Raw genomic sequence first — 17,032 nt, forward strand, 5'->3', positions numbered from 1 at the left:
TACAGTCTGTTCCTGCCACGTGTAGATAACCTGACACCTGGACCCGCAATGCACCGATAAACACACCTGGAACTGCAGTGCCCAGATAACCTAAAAACCTTCTCGGAGGCTTTGGTTTCAACTCCTGCTCCAGCCAAGCGTGTGTGTGATCAGAGCTGCTGACAAGCAGCAAATTGGACAGATTTAAATTTCATCTCCAAGTTTTCCCACCTGCCACCCCGTGCTGGGAATGCCTACATGCAGGGACAGCCTTCTCCAAAAGATGGCTGAGAGGCTGAGAGCGAGAAATGGGGGATCAACAGTCATCTTCGGGGGGGATTCCCCAAACCCACTGTGCCTCCTCTGAAGAGATGCTGAGACCCACTGGGAGCATCTGAGCGGTGGATGTTGCAGTACCATGCTACATCCTGAAAAAGGAGGGGACCACTTCTGAAACAGCTTGATGAACATTTCGTGGCCCACCCAGCCGCTTCCCAGAGGAAGAATGGAGGAGCATGAGCAGGCATGACGAAGTCCAGATCATGCATGAGGTCAGTTCCTGCATGAAGTCTCCCGAACCAGACACTCTCATTTCAAGATGTCAGCTAAACCAAACCAAACCAACAAATAAAGAGCTGTAGGAGGTCAAAGGTTACTGTCTTGCTGTTCAGGCTGGGAAATGGGCTAGTCTTCAGCAGGCCCAACCCACTTGCCAGGAATACTGCCAACGAGCCACCTTCAGAAGGAGCCTCTGCAGTCCGGGGTCAGCCACCCACTACCGCATCATTTTTAACTGGTGGCTTCAGTCCTGCGTCACCTGAGTCTTTTCAGAGTAATTTGAGAACCAGCGACCTTGCTGGCAATAGAAATTGACCCAGGGTTTTAAAAGCACAAGCCAGCAATAGCGATCTGTCCAAGCTCAGTCATCAGGTTTCTGAGGTATCTCATGCTGGTGCGGTTCATAGTTTACCGGGGAAGCTGAGATGGAAGGAGGCCACGCCCACTCTCCCTTGCCCTCCGTCCTGAAGCAGGTCTGGAGACCTTTGCTGGAGAGGTGATCGACAAAGCAGCGGCCTTTCTGTGCGGACACAGGGCAGACTGGAACAGACAGGCCGTGTTCTATCTCATCTCTCCAGCCGGTTTATGGTCCTTAGTTACACCACGCCCCTTTGTGCGGTGCTATTTCTTTCCAGCGACCACCCTTCATTAGCACTAAGCACACATTCTCCACCCGTTCACCTGTGGGTGGACATCTGGTCTGCTTCCACTTCCTAGCTGTTAGCGATTGTGCAGCGTGAACACGGGTGTGTGGGTACTTCTGGGGCAGAACTTAGCATTCTCTGGGTGTGCACATAGAGGGGCTTCCTGGGTCCTGTGGTAGTTCTACTTGTAAGAGTTTTAGATTCTGCTTTGGTTTGGTTTTTGAGAAACCTCCATTCTTATTTCTATAGCATGGCTGTACTAGTTTAGACCCCCACCAGGAGGGAATAAGGGTCCTCCTTTCTCTCTACTCTTAATAGCATTTGTAGTCTCATTCATTCATTTATTTATTCATTTATTATTTGTTGTTGTTGTTTTTTTTTTTTGATGTAGGGTCTCACTGTGTACGTCTTGCTTGGAACTCTGTATGTAAAGCAGGCTGACCTTTAACTGAGATCCACCTGCTCTCCCAAGTACTGGGATTAAAGGTGTAGGTCACCACCCCCACTTTAAAGTGATTTTTAAAAAATTTTAGATATTTAAAAGTGTTTAACACCCTTAGCCCATCTAGGACATGCATACTAAAACAACTTTGCCATTGTCTCTAACCTCAGTCAGAAGGACTAACATCAAGAAAATAAATGGTGCACGCCTTTAATCCCAGCACTTAGGAGGCAGAGGCAGGAGGATCTCTGTGAGTTCAGGGCTAGCCTGGTGAATATAGTGAGTTCCAGCTAGGCCAGCCAGGGATATATATTGAGGCTTTGTCTCAAAGGGGGGGCGGGGCCCTAATTTAATGAAAATGCGAATCAGTTTATCCCATCTTCCAGAGGTTAGCGGTTGAGATATTCTTCTAGCAGTCTCTAGCACAGGGAAAGGACAAAACTCACTTCCATGCCCACAATAGGTGTTACTCCACCCACCATGTCAAAGCCACGAAAGCTTTTGAAAACACTTCCTTTACAGCTAAAGAAACACACCCGGGAGTCATTATTGATCAGCCCTTACTAGTCCACACCTCGTCTGAGGCCAGGAGAGAAAAGCCATTAAAGTCTCTTCCTCACTGTACCTAGGCGGCTGTCTTGGCCAAAGCCCCAGTCGTCACTCTCGAGTGTCTTTGGGGACTGGCAGCAATGCCTGCCTAGGATGCCCGGAATCCAGCCGCTCGTCTCTGACTTGCAATCAGACCGAACCAGCCAGAGTGCACAGCTCTATTTCGAGCCCTTTATTTGGCTGTTTGTGCTGCTGTGAGAACAGTCTGTGGCAGCTCGCTGAATTCTGGGCCCTCTACTTGGTTCTACATATCAAATGTCACTGGTTTCTCTCTTCTCTCAGACTTTGGCAGTGGTAGGAGACACAACTGAGAAAAAAAAAATTCTACTGAAGGTTAGTTGCTGATTCCTAGACTCTATTTTCTGACAGAGATTCGTTCGCATGGGTAGGAACACCCTATTACAAAATGCATCCGGAATATCATCGGACTGTGGTGATGTGGTATATAATAACATGAAACAGAATGCAACTTTTTCTCTAGTAAAAAAACAAACAAAAAGCTCTTTCCTCCCAACGGGAGAGAGCGCTATTACAGGCAGACCTAAAGGTCAATTGCATGCCTTCCTAGAAATGGAAGAGCCTCTAAGCGGTAGAGTGTGGGAGCTGAGAGGCAGCTGAGCATGACGGAAGGATGAATGGGGGCAGTTTGGGTCACATAGAGACAGACCTGGGGAAAGGCTGTCAGAGATACTTGCCAGTGTCCTGTGGGACGCTGTCATTGTCCTCGGGAACCCATTTTCACTTTCTGATCAAACTTTTATTGAGCACATATTGTGTATGAGGCATGATTCTAGAAACTGAGGAAAATACAATGAGCAAAATAAACAGCATTAAAACATTCTCCCTTCTTCCCTCCCTCTGTGCACAGATATATATGATGGCTGAATTAATTATGTTTTTATCTTGACACTGAAATTATTGATCTTTCTCTCTTCCCCTGAAGTTCATCATGTTTTGAAGTTTTCTATAACAAATGTCAACTCTTTCCTTCCTTTCTTTTTGTATGTCTTTGAGACAAGGTTTTTCTGTAACCACCCTAGCTGTCCTGGAACTTACTTTGTAGACCAGGCTGGCCTTGAACTCATGAAGATCCACCTGCCTCTGCCTCCTGAGTGCTGGGATTAAAGTCATAAGTCACCACATCCAGCACGAATTTCTTTATTAATCAAAAATATGGCTTATCAACATAAAATATTAGGGTCAGTAAGGTAATTCAGATAAAAGCAGAGCTTGCTATGCAAGCCTGATGACCTGAGTTCAGTCCCTGGAACTCACCCCATAGCAGAAGGAGAACAGACTTAAAAGTTGTCCTGTTATCAACACACACACACACACACACACACACACACACCCCACATCGTTCTCTTTCTCTCTTTCTCATACACATACAGACACACACTGTAATACATTGTTCTCTCTGTCTCTCTGTCACACACACACACACACACACACACACACACAAAGAATAAAAGTTAAAGAGTTTTGTTTCAAAAACTAAAACATTTAAAAGAAGCCACTGCAACACATGATAAAGCAACAGGAAGTCCAGGACCCTCAGTACCTGTTCTGTGGACTATGAAGTCCATATGAAGAAGCCTGGCCATCTGCCATACTCCTCTCTCTACAGACACCTTGTGAGGCTATCGCCATGTGGACTCAGGAGCAGCTATGTGGAACAGGAGGTTAAGAACAGAAATGACTCGTAATCTATTGCTTCCTTTAACACGGAGAATTAAGAATCTCTCTTTACTCACAGTTCACATATTTATTTATTGTATGTGTAAGTACACACACCATTACACACTTGTGAAGGTCAGAGGACAGTCAACGCAGTTGTCTCTCTTCTGCCATGTGAGTCTCAGGCACCAGAATCAGCTCATGACACCTAGCAGCAGGTGCCTTTATCCACCAAGTCGTCTCTTCAGCCCAAGAAGTGCTCTTCTTTTTCTTTTGAGACAGAACTTCAAAAAATACCTCCCCTCCAAAATATCCCAGAATTCACTTTGTAGACCAGGTTGGCCTTGAACTAACGAGATCCACCTGACTCTGCTTCCTGAGTGTGGGAGTAAAGGTGTGTATCACCACTCCCAGCTCCAAAAACTTCTTAAAACTTTTTAGTTGTTATGAAGCTTTTCTATAAGTTTGCAAAAAATCCTCTGAAATAATTTCAATGTATTCTTAGCTTTAATAATTATACACAGAAAAAGGGGGAAAATAAGAATACAGTGTCTTCACAGTAAGATTCTTTCCTATTCAAATTACAGAGGGGGAATCTTTCTTTTTCTTTAGAATTAACATCAAGATAATATTGGAGGAGGTATTAAATGTCAGGAGCAAAAGACTACATGACTCATTCAAATGAGCTCAATATCAAAACACACTCATTAGGTAAGCTATTCTCTTTTCTTTATTGTTTGGAAATGAATTAACATCCTGTCTTGAGGACTCATTGTGTCAGGAAGGATACTTTCTCTGAGGTTCACCTCACGACGTGACACGCCCCCTGACTCTCCGCTGTCACAGGCCAGTAAACATGAAGGAGGTAGGTTCTATTTGCTAATTTTTTAATCTTGAATTCTCAGGGGAGAGTGGGAACCCAGTCTCCCACTATGAAAAACTAAGCCATCAAGTTTCCCACATCTGGGGACATCACAGAGGTCAGCCTGCTGTAGATGTGCCTTGCCTAGGAGAACCACCTTCGTGATCATAGTAACTCCCCTGCCGGTAGTTTGTAAAAGAATTTAAACCACCAAATCTCAGAAAACTTAACACATTTTCAGTGCATGGGCATGACCTGTAAATAGGAACACGACTGGGACTGTCTAAGGTAGTCTCCAAGCGGTAGCCTCTGAGAGACCACACACCATGGCTCAACCTGGGCAAGGAGAAAACACTGGTAAGTGTGGACACAGGGCTACCCCAAAGAGCCCCAGGCCGAACTAGATGGGATCCTAGGGACTGTGGAGACCAGCCCTGAGGCTTGCACGTTCCAAGGCAGTATAGTCGCTGTAAACAGGCACACTTAAAGGGGAAAATGAAAAGTCTGGAAAAATGCGAGTGCATGTACATGCATGCACACCCACACACCCACACACACATGCATGCACGCACACTATAAAAAGACACACTTAAAGGGGAAAACAAAAAGTCTAGAAAAGCATGAGTGTGCGTACATGCATGCACACACGCACGCATGCACACATGCACGCACACGCACACCTGAACCTCCACCTTTGATGTTGCCTAGCCTACTTGCTGGGTTCAGAAGCATTTGTTTTATTTTCTTCCTTACTAGCCTCTCAAAACGCAGAAAGGATGGACAGACGAAGGGGCAGGCAAGTGCTACTGTTGTCAGTGATTGTCCCACAAGCACTCAGATGCCACTGGCTGCCCTCCCCACTCATTTCAAAAGAGTTACCTCCTTCTAGCAACGACTTTAGCTATTCATTCCGTGAGCAATGTATCAATTATCTCCAATGCACTCGGCATCATGCGGAATAGAAAAACAGAAAACTACAGCAGCGTTCACGCTAGTTGAGAAGATGATGGTCAACAAGGGGCAGCAGGATGTAGCCAAACAGGAAATTTATTACAGAGTCGATGCTAAAGGGAACAAGTCAGTCTAGGTCAAAGAACATGAAGAAATTCACCAGTGGGAAAAGCTACTCATTATCTGTTAAGAAAGGATGGACAGACGAAGATAAAGGCAGATTTGGAAGAACCTCTGGAGTCATTAAGAACCCTACATTTGGCCTGGCATTGTGGTACACACATTTAATCCCAGCAGAGGCAGAGACAATTGGATCTTCATGAGTTCTCATCAACCAAGAGATAATCATGATTTTGGATTTCTTTAATCCTATCTGGAATTTACATAATGCTGTATTTCACATGTTTAATTATACATAAAATTTAAAAAAGATTGTGTGTGTGTGTGTGTGTGTGTGTGTGTGTGTGTGTGTGTGTGTGACATGCTTGGATGGTTGGGGAGGCCAGAAGAGGGTAGATTCCCTGGAACTCTTGCTTTAGGTGGTTGTGAGTCACTTGACCATGGGCACTGGAAACTTTATTCAGGTCCTCTGGAAGAGCAGCAAGTGCTCTTAACTGCGGAACCATCTCACCAGCCCCATCAATATAATTTTTAAGTAGATATTTTCACTGCTTTTACCTTCAACATTTTTATAGTATTATAATTCTTCAAAGACTTTAATAACTTTATAATACTATAATGAACAAGCCACCAAATTATTTATATTACTAATTTTATTTCTGGGATTTTAGGGTATAGCATAAAATGAAGCCTTGATAAGTATAGAACTATCTTTATTTTCACTTGGTTCTTCCAGATGTATTTATAGAAATGGAATTGGGGGTAAAAAAGCGTGCACTTTGAGTTTCCTCGTATATGTTGTAAATATGCTTTCAAAAAAAACTGTGGTAATTTTTATAAAATTGTACACTTTCAAAAAAAAAACCCACTTATTCTTTCCTCTTCAATTCTGGAACCACCCAGTCTTCGGGAGGGGTGGGGGTCCCTCCGCTTACCTATGGGGGTAGCGCTTAGGCAGTGGCTGTAGGTGTGTACTTGCCAATGGACTTTTGGTTCATTTCATTTTTGATGAGGAAAGAAGCAACACTCGCTAAAAGATGCAAAATGTGCTTTATTGGTTCTGAAGGACCTCGGGTGAGTTAGGGTGCTGGGAAGTTCCATGGAATGGCTGCGTTCACCCTAATCATATAAATCAAAACGAGCAGGTCTGGAGAAGTGTTCCATTGGAAACGGCAGCAGCGGTTTAGGGCTGTTCAGCCAAAATGCCCATTAGCTGTTTGTCAGGAGTATTTTTAGAAACAGCAGAACAAGGCTTGTAAGGTGAACTGGAGCTATGGGGTCACCCTCTCCCCAGGAATCGTTGCCCAGCCTCCCTGTGCTCTTCACGAGGACAGACAAGCCCAGCCCCCCAAGTCCCAAGTAACATAAAATGTACAACCCAAACCAAACTTAACATTAGTGGCATCTTTCCTCACTTGCGGTAAGTTCTTTCTGTTTTCAGACCCTGCAGACATGAAGAAAGAGTTGAAAACTGAGAACACCCTCGGGGTGAGACCGTGTGAGTGAGAATGTCCCCATAGGCTCATGTGTGGAGGCGTGAATGACAATTGTCCCTATAGGCTCATGTGTTATAATACTGGCTTGCTGCTGGTGAGAGGGTTTAGGCGCAGAACGGTGCTGGAGGAAGGACATCACTTGCCCCATGTCTGGTTCTCTTTCTCCACTCTATGTTTGTTGTTGGAGATGTGACCTCACAGCTCGCTGCTCCTGCCACTCTGCCCACTGCTTGCTGCCATCCACCCTGGCATGCTGGACTCTTAGCCCTCTGGGATCCTAAGTCAAAATAAACCTTTCCGTAGGTTGCTTTTGGTCATGGTATTTTATCAGAGCAATAGAAAAGTAACAAATACACACAGACTGTCATTGCTTGCTGGAGTGACGTAACGTGGGAAAGTTTCTCATGATCTAAACTCATTGTGGATATTGTACTCGGTCATCCCCATCTCTGTAGCCAGCAAGAATGTCCTCCTCACTGCTGCTCTTTTGGACCGTTGTCATTCATGGCGGCTGACATAGTCCTTGCAGACTCCGGGTCACTGGAAGCAAGTTACTTGACCTCACCAAACCTCACTGTGATGGCTAACCTTGCTTCTCAACTCGCCAGGAATTGGGATTACTATGGAAACAAATCTGTGAACATGTCTGCAAAGGACTTTCTAGATGAAGCAGTAAGATTCACTCTAAATATGGGCAGTATCATTCCAGGGCTGGTGTCTTAGGCTGAAAAAAAAGGAAAAAGGGTGGAGCCAGCAAGATGTCTTACCAGGTAAGGGTGCTTGTTGCCAAGGCTGATTGCATGAATTCAATTCCCAGAACCTACACGGTGGGAGGATCAAGAACTGAGTTGTGCAAGCTATCCTGCACACACACCATGGCACGTATGCACACATGCACACCTAGAAGCATACATGTACACACATGAAATACATATAAAAATAAAGATAAAAAGAGACGGGAAGTGAGAAGCAGTATTGGGTGCTTTCCGTCTTAGTCTCTGTTCAACTGCTGTGGAAAGAGACACTGAAAACAAGGTCAATGCTTATGAAAGAAAGCATTTAATTGGGAGCTTGCTTACAGTTTCAGAGGATGAATCCATGATCATCATGGTGGGGAGCATGGTGGCAGGCAGGCAGGCACAGTGCTGGGAAAATAGCCAAAACTCAACTCTTATACCCATGAGAGAGCCGGTCTGATTGTGGGCTTTTGAAATCTCAAAATCCATTTGATGACTTACCTCCTCCAACAAGGCTACATCTTTTAATTCTTCCTAAACAGTCTACCAACAGTGAAGCAAACATTCAAACATGTGAGTCTATGGGGACATTCTCATTCAAACCACCACAGGGACACCTTCTGGTCCTGCCCTACCTCCATAGACTATGTGACCTGAATTGTACGCCAAGACAAACCTCTCCTCCTGTAAGTTGCTTTTATCAGGCATTTTGTCCTAGCAAGGAGACAGCAACTATTACTTAATACACACTGCTCTCTCTTCTGAAAAGTGGGACCAGCTGCGAAGTTGGCCTCCCTTAGGGTGGTGAGAATTAATAAGAGCAGCTGCCTAAGTACCTGGTGTAGGAAGAATCTCGAGCAAGTGCTGGTTCTGATTCTATTAATTGGGGTATAGCTCAAAAGCAGATTTATTCAACTATAAATTGTTGGCATTTTTTTCATTTGAATTCCATTGCTTTCTAGCCTCCTGCCAGAGGGAGCAGAAGGAAAGAGATAAAACCTAAAAGGTCCCATCCATATTACATTCCTGTAAGCCACACAGGGTGGAGGAATTTGAAATCATAGCTACAAGTGAAATTATGAACAACCTGTGGTTGTTCCAGTCTTTGCTTAGCATCTCTCAGAGGCTAGGAAGAGATCAAGACATCCATGCTAGCAGAAGGACCTCCTCAGATCCAAATCTGCCCTGAAGGTCAACAAAGCAGCTGAGAGCATCCCAAGCTGTAGGTGTGTGTCCTGCTTTAGGGCACCCTAGACCTGGGTGTGGCCATTTTACCACTGAGTAAGCAAGTTGCTTCTATGCCACATAGAACAAGGCGACCGAGTCCTCTTCATGTTCTTTCTAGTTACACAGGATTACGTGGCCCTAGCCTCAAAGCGACTTCAAGATCTGAAATCTTTTTTTCTCCCTGCGGGTCTTGTAGAAACCCCTTCTTTGTCATATCGTAGCCGTTCACATCAGGGTGAGCACACTCATCAAAGAAGTCTGGACAGTAAGTTGAAACAGGGTCACGGAGCTGCTGGCGGACTTGTGGGATTCAGCACAAAAACTCTGCCTGGAACTAGGTCAGGTCACCGGCAGCCAAACACTCGCACAGGTCCTCACACAATATAGCAGTGCCCTCAGCTCTGGATGCAGCAACAGCAGGATACGCCAAACATGGCGAAGATGGATCGTTCTGACGATATCCTCTGTGTTTGCTTACAAACTGCTCATAAATCACTGAATGTTTTACGGAAGTATTTCCCAACCCGTAAATAGCTGAAAATCCATATAGCACATGACACGTGCTTCTGTTAGCGCTACCCCTATCTACATGATCGTGATTTAGGGCCCCTGCCAATCAGCGCAGTCCCTCTGAGTGTGACTCCTAACATAGCCGTCTTTAAACACCTTTGTGCACATTACTGTGGGTTATGGACAGCCATTGCTAGGTGATTTCTGATAACCATCGGCAGGCAGTTGAGTGAGGACCAACAAGCTCTAGACACTTACCTCTTACCCTCTGTTTTGCATAGTTTAAAAAGGAATCAAGATCTGTGTGCCAGAAGAACGGGCAAAAGCAGTGACTGGCCAAAGCACCCCCACCATCTTTCCAAATAAACACACCAGGTCCCTCAGAACCAGCCCTTCTCCACAAACCAAATGCTCAAATTCTTCTGGTATCTGCAGTTAACCACAGATGTTCAAGATGAAGGGCAAGTAGGGCCAGTGGGAGTGACCTGCCATGGTTCTTTGCTTCCCACCTCCTCCCACACAAACTTTCAGCCTCAGCTCTGTCCTCTCATAGGGGAACACTGGGAAACATGGCCTTGTCTGGTCCCGGTGTCTGGGTGTCCACAGTCCGCAGAAGGCTACAGTCACTCAGTGATGATGTTCCGGAAAACCTCTAAAAGCCCAAGGCAGAAGAAAAGACCCCGATGGGTCACTCTAGAATTTTAAAGAGCTAATGGAAGTTACAAACTCCTTGACCTTGAAACTTTGCTGTGAGTAAATCCCCAACGTTTATAGACTCCAGGTAGGAACTTCCCAGTGGAGCGGGGTACTGTAAGCCATCAGATAGGAATGGCCATCGGGGAAACGACCATCCAAGGGAGGCAGGCATCTTCTGTGCTAAAACTCTGTGGAGAAGATGCAGGGGCTTCTTGGAGGCAGGTTTCAGACTCTTGAGACAGGTAAGGAGTGGAAAGGCTCATTACAACATTTAGAACTCATGATTCCCACCAAGCCTATCTCAGAGTCCTAACAGCAGACCAAAGTCTAAACCACGAACACCAGCCCCAATTCCTCAAAACGTTAAAGCACGGAACAACCAGGGGACTGAGCAATGTTACTCTGAGGTGTATGCCCAAAGAGCTAAGTCCAGAGACCAAATAAGTGTTTGTGTTAGGATGCTCACAGTAGCACTGTCTACTACAGCCCAAAGGGAGGAGGAACAATGAAAGCACCAAGAGATGAATGTATGGACAAAACGAGCTCTATTCATACAGCAGAGTACAATTGGGCCTAAAGGGGAGAGAAGGTCCAGCAGACACTGCATGACAGATGAAATCCCTATGCTAAAATGGAAGCCAGACACAAAAGGTCATATATTGTATAATCCCACGATAGCCAGACTGTTTGAATCCCTGGAGATAGATTGGAACTACCTAGGGCTATGCATAGCAACAAATAGAGGTGACAACTTTAGTGGGTACACAGTCTCCCTTGGGGTATGACGACAATGTCCTGTAATCAGACAGGGGTGACAGTTACATAAAATGGTGAATGAACTGAGCATTATCAGAATATATACTTTAAATTGGTTCATTTCACCTCAAGGAGAAAAAACCATAAATAAAGCCAATCCTGTGTTGGCAGGCTGTATGCTATCACCGGCACCCAATGTGCCCAGCAGTCAAGGAGCCCTATCATTCTGGGCCTCTTCACCAGGCATGCATGCCCATACCACAGCCATCTTCTCGATTTGGAAATGTAAAACAAGACAGCAACCGCACAAAAGGCTTTGGACCTCTGACCACCAACTGACAGACCAGCACCAGGGATGGAGACACAGCAACAGCCTGCAAGCCAAAAGGCCAAGAAGTCATGTAGGCTGGAAAATATTTTCGGAGCTCTAGCAGGTGAGAGCAGTCATTTTGCTTTAAAGCGGAGACAAAGCAAAGGAATTCGCTTTTGGCCAATTATGATCCGCACAACCTTGAGAAGACGCGGTGGTGTTTGAAGGCTGCCTAATCAGCTACTTCAGCAGACTCAGCAAGGCGAGCCGTCACCCAAACACTCACTCCTTTGTTCCTTGCCTCAAAGCTTCCTTCCCTTTTAGAGTAAGAATACATGGCACGTTTTCCAATATAAATAATTTCAGGATCCAACCCATGATAAAGCTAACGACTTTCTCACTCGGAGGCTCGTTCCAGATGCTATTAAAGACGCTGATTGTGAGAGCCCCCACTTACCAGTAGAGATCTCCTACAAACACACACACACACACACACACACACACACACACACACACACACCATGTGTGCCCCACAGTCCACATACTCATACAAACACATACCACACTCAATTTCCTGAAGCAGGCATTTGTCAGCTGTATCGTGCTTATAGCAGCATGGAGCGTTGACCCAGCTCTGAGGGCTGCTCATCTTATCCACACCATCCACTAACACACTTATGCCCTGAACAGAGAGGATGGATGTGTACATAAGTGCCAGCACAGACACATGTACCCTCTCACAACAGCTGCTGCTCCTGGGGACTGAAATTGGAGGGCAAGAAATAATTCCTCTCCAGAGTTCAACGCTGAGATAGAGTTTCCATTCCTTAAGAGGCACGAAGGGTTTTCACTCCTCTTCCAATGCTGAATCTTGCCACAAGTACGCGGGCGACAGAGAAAAGCGAACCACGGAGAGTTAGAAAGCATCAACTCTCTGCACCACACATGGGGAGCAAAGGGAGACGAGATAAGTGCTGTGACCTCTCGAATCTCAGTGACGTTGGGTAAGGCCAGATCTATGAAAAGCCACATGTATCTATCCCACAAAAACAATGTTCTGATGAAAAGGTTGTCCCTAAATTGGTGGATGGAAGGAAAGATCTGAGGACAAACCTTTTTTTTCCTAACCACTCTTCATGGTCCTGAAGCCCTAATGAGCTGAGTTCCAACATTATTCTTGTACAGGATAATGTGTGACCCAGGAAAAATGCTAACGCTTCCCAAATATCACTTTTTCCCATCTGTAAAATGGTGTTATGCCATCTATATCATGGGTGGTTGTGAACAGCAAATTTTACATACATATATAACCATATATTAATTAATATTTAGGTTTACATGGATGAGGTAATAAAGAAAGTACCAGGCCTGACATTATGTGCTTTTGGTTTGTTTGTTTCTATTTTTTTTTTTTTTGAGACTGGGTTTCTCTGTGTGGCCCTGGCTGATGTGTAATTCACTCTGTAGACAGGCTGGCCTCAAACTCACAGAGATCTGCCTATTCTGGCTCCTGAGTGCTGGGATTAAAGGTGTGTGCCACCACTGCCTGGCAAGCATTCACTTACAATCCCAATGCCAGGGAGGCAGAAGCAGGCAGGCTCTGGGTGCTTGCTGGCCAGTCAGCCTAGCCTACTCCATGAGCTTCAAGGCAATGAATGACTCTGTCTCAGGCAGTTTGAATGCTCACCTTACGAGACATGGATAGAGGTGGGCAGTCCTTGGGCTTCCCACAGGTCAGGGAACCCTGATTGCTCTTCGAGCAGATGAGGGGGGGGGACTTGATCGGGGGAGGGGGAGGGAAATGGGAAGTGGTTGTGGGGACGAGGCAGAAATCCTTAATAAATAAATAAATTAAAAAATAAAAAAAAAAAAGAATGCAGAGCCTTCCAGAGGACAACCGAGGTTCCTCTCTGGCCTCCAATGCATGCATACAAGAGCCTGTGAACCTTTTCACCGCACACATGTGTACACATACCTCCCCATATGCACATACATATATGCAAAAGAAAAATAAAGATGCACCAGTACATATTAAAATGTATAAACCAAGTAAGATCTATAACACCAAATGCGACAGACATATAAATAGACTGTAGACGAGACACATTTTATAACAGCTACAATATAAATACCATACGACTTAGAAATGAATGAATAACTCCTAAAGAGCTATGAGTCGGAGGCTGGGTTTGCTGTGTGTTTGCCAGCCCTCCCGACAGCCCCCATCATTATTCACTCTGTAAACAAATCCCAGTTTTATGGACATCCCCTTTATTCAGACAAACCAATCTTCGCAGCTGAGGAGCATGTTGATCTCAGAGTTTCTCAGGCTAGGTCAGGGAAACAGCATCATAGCAGGTGTGGTCTCCATCAGCTTTCCTATACTATACCCAGGCAGTGTGCAGAAGCACGGGCTCTTCTGCAGCCAGGCACCCCAGTGACTTATATACATGCTTCTGTGTGAGCCTATCTTCTAGCACCGCTTTTTCCATCTCCTCTGATTTCTTTTCATCTATCCTCTGTACTGTTTCTTTTGGGGCAGTGTTTCTCTATAGGTGTATATATTCAGTTGGGGGGGGGATTTTGCTCATAGAGGTACTGTCTGAGGTTATAATCCATTATCACAAATAAGGGGGTTGTACTACTAGCATCTTGTGGGTAGAGGCTAGAAGATGCTGTTAAACTTCCTCCAGTGGGCAAGAAAATCCTCTTCCTCATGACAAAAAAATATCCTACTCAAAATGTCATTAGTTTTGAGCTTTAAAATTCCTGCCTTAGAGACAAAGAGGAAACCTTTAGATTTTTTTGACCTATATGACCAGCCACTGTGTCCTAATTGCTCTTAAAACAAGAGCCTGGCTTTAATTGTGGGCTGGCATTTTTGCAAAGGGCGATAGATAGTACTGGGAGAAAGAAGAATTTCCCAGCAGCCACTCTTCCATTGGAGTCGTCTCAGAGTGAACAGGCAGAGTCAGCACCGGCTCTCTGCAATGTTAGCTTTCCCTCAAACCATTATTTGAATGGTGGTTCTTTTAGGGTCAAGTCTGAGCTCACAGGGGAGAGTCTTGCACACGGGAGTGTGCAAGGTACATCCTCAGGTAGTTGGTCCCTTAGGTCCAGCTCCAGGACTATCTGAGCTGTTGCATCATGCAGGAACTTTGTCTCGGCAACTGTATTGATCTGGGTCTCTCGATCCGAGGCAGCCCCATCTTTCCAAATGAAGACAAGGCATGCTGGGAAATATACTTCTAGGATGAATAGCTAGCCCCAGGAAGGCACAGATTTCACTCCCACAGACCTGTTTGAGAACAGGGACTGCCCCTCACATTCTGCAGGTAAGGAAAAGGAGGACCAAAGTTACACGGGCAAGGGGAGGAGGCAGTGCTCCTACTTTGGAGGCCGGTGCTTTTCCTGCTCCATTAGACATCTACGAGTGTACATCCAAATCACGTATAGATTATTGTGGTAGGGACAGAAGATAAATAAACAGGAAACTACACAGAGAAAATACCAGGTTGGGGAGGTAAGGCACAGGCTAATACAAGATGAGTCTCTCAGAGGATGTGACATTTAAGTTGAGGCCTAACAGATAAGAACAAACCAGCAGTATGAGGGTATGGGCTCTGTACCCAGGCCTGGGGCTTAGGTGCACAAGGTCATATTCAAGGCATGGCTGGAAGCTCACGGTGGTTCTTGGCTGGCCAGAGGTGACCAGAAGGGGTGGGTCTCCTGTGCAAGGTGGTCATGGAAGCCTCCGCAAGGCTGAGCTTTTTGTCCCAGCCATGGAAAACAAACTCTGGAAAGCCTCATGCAATGAGGATGTTTTGAAATCTCCTTTGGTCACCATGAGTGGAATGGTCAGATAGGAGCAGTAAGTATTATTATGGCTCTGTGGGAAGGAACTTCTCAGGGGAGTGATTTAAGTGTACCTGGGCAGGGGACCTCGGAGCCGAAAGGATGAGAAGAACCTTCCCAACATCTCTACTAAGCAAGAGAAAGCCTAGAGACATTGCTTTGCCCGGTGCTTCTCAAACTGTATTTCCTTGGAACACTATGATGTTTCCGTGGCTCAGAGAGACAGTGTAGTGTGCTGCCCTCAAACACATGGAGAAGAAGGACTTGGTCAGCTCCACGTTCCAACCCAGAGAATTTTATTTTATTTTTTTATGATTTATTTAACTTTATTTTATGTGCATTGGTGTGAAGGTGTCAGATCCCCTGCAACTGGATCTTCAGACAGTTGTGAGCTGCCATGAGAATTTTAAAATAAAACAACAGTGGCACCTGCTATTTGTCAGTAAGAGCCGGGGGGGGGGGGGGGGGGGAGGGGGAGGAGAAGCAACTGGGTGAGCAAACGCCTGGTGAGCAAACACCGGTTGGGCAAGCAAATGCTGGAGTGAAACCTCACGTGATGGGCTGGTCAGCTTTGTCCCAGCTTCCCCTTCCCTGTGCCATTGCCAGCTGGGATTTCAGATGACAAGGTAACCTCCTCTCCCCTCCAGCAGATTTGCTCCCTGTTCGTCTAAAAGGCTCCATTGAACCTACATTTGCTGCGTGGTCACGATGCTCTCTCATACACTCCGGGCACCTGAGCTATCTTTTTCAGTGAAAAGAAGTTGGGGGGAGGTAAGTGCATAAAAAATGTTTTTATGACATTTTTATACATTCACACACACATTATTGTTCTTAATTCACATGTACCCCTCAACCACCTTACTGTTCCCTACTGTAGAGTCCCCCCTTTCTCCCTTAATAGTCCATCTTCTGTTCTCTCTCTCTCTCTCTCTCTCTCTCTCTCTCTCTCTCTCTCTGTGTGTGTGTGTGTGTGTGTGTGTGTGTGTGTGTGTGTGTGTGTCCAAGCATGCTATCCTGCTCTGGCTGAACTGGTGCTCTCTCCTTACTAAAACAAATCAAAGGAAATTATACTGGACTTCTAGCTACAATATGGGAGACAGGACCTTCACAGGGCCATTTAGTGTAAGAGCCTGTCGGAGTGTAGCAGTCCCCTTAGGAGGGGAATGCGGACACAGAGAGAGTCACACTGACGCTCACACAGGCTGGAGGCTCTATGAAGACACATGGAAAAAGGTGACCATTTGAAGCCAAGGAAAGAGGGCCCAGAAGAAACCAAACTTCTGGGCATCTTGATTGCAAGCTTCCAACCTCTGGAATATGAGAAGAATAAATTTATATCAAGGCACAATCACTGGGGTATTCATTAAGGCCTCCTCACCTCTTGAGTGCCTGACCTGTAGCTTCTCACATCAAACCTCCTTCCCTAAGCAAGTCCCCTGCCCCAGTTTGTCCCCCACATCACTGTCTGAGAAGGTTGAGGATCAAGTTCCGAGAGGGCACTGGAGCACACACCTTATGCCCTCCTTATTAGCCTTCTGTTCTGGCCCAAATACAATAAAGAACAGTGACCCTTAAATTCCACTAGCATGATAAGTTATTCATA

At 45.6% G+C, this 17,032-nt stretch overlaps 1 protein-coding gene and 1 pseudogene across 3 annotated transcripts in view; both read right to left on the reverse strand.

The window, feature by feature from the left end:
- The window catches only part of Pdzd2 (PDZ domain containing 2), a 358,456-nt gene that overhangs the window by 271,925 nt on the left and 69,499 nt on the right, over positions 1-17,032 (reverse strand). The window lies entirely within an intron of this gene.
- Positions 4,814-4,963, reverse strand: LOC121433746 (annotated as a pseudogene).

The sequence above is a fragment of the Microtus oregoni genome, unplaced genomic scaffold, assembly GCF_018167655.1.
Source record: "Microtus oregoni isolate MIOR12 unplaced genomic scaffold, Mior012 000040F_ref0000088, whole genome shotgun sequence".
NCBI classification, from domain to species: domain Eukaryota; kingdom Metazoa; phylum Chordata; class Mammalia; order Rodentia; family Cricetidae; genus Microtus; species Microtus oregoni.